The sequence below is a fragment of the Halichoerus grypus genome, chromosome 4 (genome assembly GCF_964656455.1).
Source record: "Halichoerus grypus chromosome 4, mHalGry1.hap1.1, whole genome shotgun sequence".
Classification (NCBI taxonomy): Eukaryota; Metazoa; Chordata; class Mammalia; order Carnivora; family Phocidae; genus Halichoerus; species Halichoerus grypus.
The window spans coordinates 124,580,315-124,587,088 of record NC_135715.1 but is presented as its reverse complement, the minus strand read 5'-3'; the positions used below and the strand labels follow the sequence as shown (position 1 = coordinate 124,587,088).

Below are 6,774 nucleotides of genomic sequence, written 5' to 3'. Positions count from 1 at the left end.
AGTTGACCATGGCAACTAAAACTACAGAACGCAAGACCACAGATAAGGGGGGACTACTGTGTAGGTCTTTCTTTTTTGTTGTTTGTTTGTTTGCTGTTGTTTTATTTTTTTCCTCAGGGATCACAGACTTAGGTTGCTTATTGCCTAATATCTGAAAACTTGTCTCATATATTTTGTCTAGTTTCCTATTTTATTAAGGCAGAAGATTAAATCTGATTCCTCTTACTCTGTCTTGGCAAGAATCAGAAGTTCCTATCAGTTTAATATGAATTTCTCTTACTATGAGTGAGGTTGAGTATCTCTTCATGTGTTTAACAAGAGGCTTTTGTATTTCTGTCTCTGAGAATGTATTTATAGCCTTCATCCATTTTTATTGTGTTGTTGGTTCTTTCATCATTTTCAATAACACCATTTAATGCTAGAATTCTGCTTCACTGATTCTTACAGTTCTAAAAATAGTTTTTCTTATCCATTGATATTTCAATAGCTCTTCCTAAAATAATTTGCAATGCTATTCTACTGGTGTCTTAAAAATTCATCCCTTCATTTTTATATTTGTGTATTTCTATACTTTCAGTGCAAACATCAATTAAGCAAACATTTTTAAGTATTTAAGGCCCATGTATAAGTATCCTAGTGTAAAGAAGGAGAAAACCAAGCAAAATTTATTACCTTAAAGAACTTCCTATATTGATGGAAAAAGAAAAAAAAAACACATAAATATTTAGTTAGGAAGGGGTACACAAAGCCTAAATTGTAAAATGGGCTAGGATTAGTCATGGAATTCCTTTGGAAAAGATGCATCTTGACCAAGTTCTGAACCAAGTTCCAAATCTAAATATATTGGAGAAAGCAGGTGAGGTGGGCTTTCCAGGGTTAACTGAAAAACACAGAACAGGAAAGAAGAGTAGAATAAGGAGGAAACAAGCCAAAGAGGTGGGCTCTTCAGCCTCTACTCAGGCCCCACTTTATATTCTGTCCATTAGAAGAAAGTGATGGTCTTGGAGAGCAGAAGTTCAAAGTCACAGAGGCCTGGGGAAGCTGGTCTCAGAGATTTGCAGGGTAACACAGTGCTGCCTCATAAAGAGATGAGAACTGGATTCTCTAATGAACAATGCGTTCATATTTTCATGAATACTGTTGCAATGTTAGAGTCATATATGTGAGTTCATTACTGTGCTTTACGGTTTACTGTTACAGGTTTAATTGCTGTTCCATATTCATATAAAATTTTGGCCATTCTTCTTCCTACTGATCATTAGGCTTCCCACCATAGAGAGATTGACCAATTTATATTTCCCAACCTCTTACTTGTCAGCATTCCTCTGACCACCTGGCCATTTGGAACCAGAAGCTTTCTCCTAAGGCATACCCTGGAAGACCTAGGGAGGGCAGTTCTGTCAAACCGGATAAAAGGTGCATGTGCTGATCCTCCACGGCGTTTGTACCAGATGACCCCTAATTCCATCTTCAGACCTCTGTGGCTTGCCTTGTGGGCCCTGTGCAGCTACCCAATGAGGGCACTGTCTCATTTGTGTTTTCCTGGTCTTGACTTCTTCACAAACTCTACTGTTAGAATCCACCTACTTTTCCCCATTAATAGCTTAAGCTCCTGAAACCTTATTAGCGGGAAGGAAAATATTGCCTCTCGATGTGCATCATTCGCTTATGACTTGACCAAAGGCCTTGAGGTTTTGCAGAGTTCAAAACTTGGGGTCAATCCAATAGATAAATGTGTGTTTGATCAAAAGGGTAACAAAAGGGAAATATACCAATGGCAGAATAGAAATGTTCAAGAGAACCTCCAAATTGACAGGGGAAATTAAAGAATCAAAAGTAACTTGATCAAACATAAAAATAAGAAGAAATAAGGGATAACAAATTAAGATGTAAATATTAATTAAAGTGGATGGGATAAAACCAAATATATGAATTATAACCCTGAATGTGACCAGATTGAATTTTCCTATTTAAAGACTGTCTTTAAATACTTTTACTTTAGTATTAAAAAAAAAATTTTTTTTAAGCCTGAGCTACACATAAGAAAATCACTTTCAACAGGGTTTTTTTTCCTAAAAGGCTAAAAACAAAAGGGAGGGCAAAATAATACTAGGCATTCACAAACAAAAATAAATAGCAGAGGAAACATTAATATATAAGTTGAAAGGTTCTAAGCACTAAACAGGATAAAGAGAGACTAAGATGATAAAAGCCACAAGTTATAAAAGTCAGATCTTTCAAAAAATAAAACATAGATCTATATGCATGAAACAGCATACAAACAAGAAAAATCTTTAGAAATGCAAATATATATAAAATATAGTAGGAGATTTAAAAATATCTGTTTCAGAAGTAGGCTAAAATGTAAGAATAAGACAAAATAAGTAAGAAAAAAAGGATAAAATAATACAATAAACAACTCATAATAATGCAAATGCAGATGCTTCAAATAGATGATCTTAGTTTTCCTCCTACGTGCCCATGATATATTTACAAAATCAGTTATGTAATGTCCACAAAAAGATGTCCTTAGCAAAAAATTTTAAAGTAGAGACTTTTCGGGCCACATTCTGTAATTCATAATCCAATAAAATGAGAATAAATAATAAAAAATACCCAAGCAATTCTACCTACTTGGAAATCAAAACCCATACTTCTAAATAACCCTTGGAAATGAAAGTGGCTACTTAAAATGGTATGAAGTAGAAGACAGCCACATATTCCATGGACAGAGACCTCTGTGAGGAGATAAGAAGTCACCCTTCATTCCCATCTGTTATTTCAGTGTTTAGCAAAACAGTTACACTTACTCCTCCTATATGTTGGTATGTGTCTGGGTTGATATTTACAGGTTCATTTATTTATATAACTGATGTGTTCTTTTAAAAGGAAATCAGCAATTCAAGAACAAGTTAAATGGCTGCTCATTTAAACATACAGAGTGTGTGGTTAGTTTTGGTATTTTCAAATATGTGGCTTAATACAGTTTTATACATTGTTAGTCACATATATTCATATTAATGGTAATAATGCAAAACACTTAGGACAAGACACAGAACAGTGTGTCCCACAGCCAGTGTTAACTATTATTTCAATACATGAGTTCCTACCTGCTTTGCCTCATAGAAAACCCTGCATCCTCCCCCCTTCGCCAGTCCACATGTCCCTTCCTTTAATATGCTCAAAAATTTCCCTCAATTTTACCTTTTTCTACATAGAGTCAGTTCCCATTACTCTCAATGGGCTCCTGAGGTCAGAACTTGAACATCCTCCCTAAAGCTGGAAATATAATAAATAACTTAGCTAAAGCTAAGTTAGGGCAGTTAAAGCTTTCTATGTAGCACTTGATTCAGGCTCCATCCTACCAAATGTGCCTACTTCCTTCCCTATTATTCTCCAGGAAAAAAAAAAGAAAGAAAGGAAGGAAGGAAAGAAAGAAAAAGAAAAAACCACATAGCTGGCCCTTACTTCCAGCTTGCTGGTAAATCATCAGGAAGTGGAAATTCATGGCCCTCTATTCCTCTGCAGGTTCAGATGCTTGCTGGAGTCTTTAAGCACGTGGGCCTCATGGAAGTTGCATTCTAATAGGGGAGACAGGAAATAAATAAGTAAACCAATAGTAATATAACAGGAGGTAGTGATAAAGTGCTATGGAAAACATAAAGCAAGATATATCCGTCAGGATCCAAGCAGGAAAGAAGTAGTCCAACACACAGTAGTCTAGATTTAATATGGAGAATCAATTCTTTTTTTTTTTAAAGATTTTTTATTTATCTATTTGACAGAAAGAGACACAGTGAGAGAGGGAACACAAGCAGGGGGAGTGGGAGAGGGAGAAGCAGGCTTCCCGCTGAGCAGGGAGCCCGATGCGGGGCTCGATCCCAGGACCCTGGGATCATGACCTGAGCCGAAGGCAGACGCTTAACGACTGAGCCACCCAGGCACCCCGAGAATCAGTTCTGATGATTCTGATGATGATGTTAGAAATGCTTAAAGAGCAAACAGGTGACAATGCAACAACCCACAGATTTGCAATTGACCCTTAGGCTGAAGAATAAAGAAAAAAAGCCCAGAGGCCAAGGCCATTTTGCAAATGCTGGAACCGTGGAAAAGATGCAGTGATTGCTGGAGGTATTACCCAAAAGAGAGAAAAGGGAAGAAATCTCCTGGATTCTTCCTCTCCATCTTTCCTCCTCCCCACCCCAAAAGATGAATGTCTCTCACTCACCAAACTTAACTGAAAACCAATTGGCAAGGGAGGATGGGAGTTGTAATTTGTAAGGATCAATCTTGCAGCACAGAGAGAGGCAAAGGCAGGGAGTGGGTCTGAGATGAAACAGACAAAACACCTGAAGATTTGGGGAAACTGTACCAAGCAGGATGAAGAGCAAATGCAAAGACTCAGAAGGAAACTAGCTCAGCATGGTCAAGGAACAGCAAGGAGGCTGGTGTGGGTAGTGCAGAGCAAGCAAAAGGTAAACCAGCAGCAGAGGAAGTCAGAGAGTGAGAGAAGAGGGCTTGCAGACATTCTAGGCCATGGTCAGAAACTTAGGGTTGGTGCTAAATGTGATGGAAGACCATGGAAATGTTTGAGTAGTAGAGTCATGTGAATTGATCAACGTATTCAAAAGATTCCATTCACCTTGAAAATACAAGTAACCTCAGATGCTAGGTATGCATATGTTCCCACAAATCTCTGCCATGTTTTGGCCCCTGTCCTGCCGCTCTGATGCAGAATGTCCCACAAGACCCATCTGGGACTTGCAGATCTTGGTACAGAACAATTACACTCTGGCACAGTGTCCTTTCCAGAGCAGCCCCATCAGCACTGTCTTTTCCAACCATTCAGATAGAGGCAGACTTGAGGGGACAGTGCCTGAACCGTCTGGGTTGTATTGGTGCTAGAGCTCTCTACTAGTTGGGTTGGTCAGAAATGCTCTTAATGAAGAACATAAGCCCTGGGAGGGGTATGTGAGATTGACTGTTTTCTTCTCTACAGGTATTCCAACTTCTGGGTTCACTCAGTTCTCTAAGGTAAGCTAATTAGAGTAAAAATATGAAGAAGTTTCATGTGTTACAAAATATTATTGTTCTCATGATTTTCTTTAACATTTAGCACTGTAAAAAAACAAGCAGTGGGTCAGATTTGACTCATGGGTCTCAGTTTGCCAAACCCACTGCTCTAGAGTAAAGTCTCCCAGTTGACAAATCCTCCCAGCAGCTAGTTTAAATATGAATGGAAAGCCAGAAATCACCAGACAGTCGAGGAAAATCCGTAAGGGGAGAATCAGAAACCAAAATACAGAAATAGCAAAAAGGAGAACAAACAAGGAACAAAACCAATGCAGAGAGCAAGAAGAAACCCACACCAACACGCATTGGTCTTAGAAGGGACTCATGAAATAAAATAGAGGAAAAGTCACATACAAAGGATCCACAACCGAATACCATTGGATTGCTCAATATTAATTCTAGAAGCTAGAAAACAATTTAGTAATTCAAATTTTTGAGCAAGAATGATTTCCAACCCAGAATTAATTCTCTCAATCAAGAGTGAGGATAGAATAAAATCTCTTCAGTCAGTAGATCTAAGAGATAGGGATTCCAATACAAAAGGGAAGTAATAGAAATCCTCAGACTAATGGCAAAATAAAACTCCCGGCAGCTGTGTAGCGGGCATCACGAGTCACCAAACTGTACTGGAACATGAACATATATTAGTACTAGAGCTCCCAGTTCTTGTGAAAAATTAGGAGTGGATTAGTGATATGCATATAGATAACTCAGCAAAGACCGGGCAATTATTAGCAGGGGAAACTATTCAAACAGAAAAGGAAATATAACAATAGTCTACCACATGACTCAGTTAAGACTAAAAGTCATATTCAGAGTAATACAAACCCTGCATTTTGATCTAATTCAAAATTATGATATGATTCCATTAGGAAAATGGGCCAGGGCCGAGAAGAGAGAAAGGGGTGTTTAGGACAGCATAAATTCTCATCATTTCATAGTAAACAGAAATTCAAAGTAGTGATTTTTCTGAAACAGAAAAATGATAGCTTCTTGGCCTTTTGGCTAAGATCAAGTGTAGTATCTGTTCTTATCAGTAACAGAAAAATCAAGTAAAAGCAATAAAACATGTAATTTAGAAATATAACGTAAATATTCAACAACTACAAAAAGGGTACCAGTGATTACTGTTGGGGATTGAGAATGAAGGAGGAAGAGGAGACAGCTCCTTATTATTTCCGGAGAGTTATTATAAGAACTGCAGAAGTATGACTGTCATCATTCTATGTTTATGCAAACAAAACTCTGCATGTGTGCAGCATTGATGAAAATAAATATTCCCACACATGTTGGTTGCTCTATACAGAACTGATTGGAAGGGGCAAATGTGAAAGCAGGAAAACCAGTCAGGATTATGTCTAAGCAGAAGATCGTAGCAATGGAGATAAGAGTTGACAGATTCAAATGTACTTTGGAGGTTGATACAGCCACATTTGGTAATGGGTTGGCTACCACCAAAGAAACAGAGCTGTCGAAGATAATTCCCAGGTTTCTGGCATGAACAACACATGGAGGTAGCATTTAATGAACTGTGAAATGTGTTAAAGTTGAGGATCACATGAAACTTTCAGCTCTAATGTGAGAAAATAACCTCCCAAGACTGTATTTTAATGTGACCAGCTTCTCTGATGTGCATAGGAATTTTTTTCCCTATGTATGAATCTAATTCTGGAAAACGCCTGCGAGATTAAATTTCCCAAG

General features: G+C 37.9%; 1 pseudogene; it reads left to right on the top strand.

The window, feature by feature from the left end:
- Nucleotides 1-6,058: 6,058 nt before the first annotated feature.
- LOC118551179 (U2 spliceosomal RNA) lies at nt 6,059-6,165 on the top strand (annotated as a pseudogene).
- The last annotated feature ends 609 nt before the right edge of the window (nt 6,166-6,774 follow it).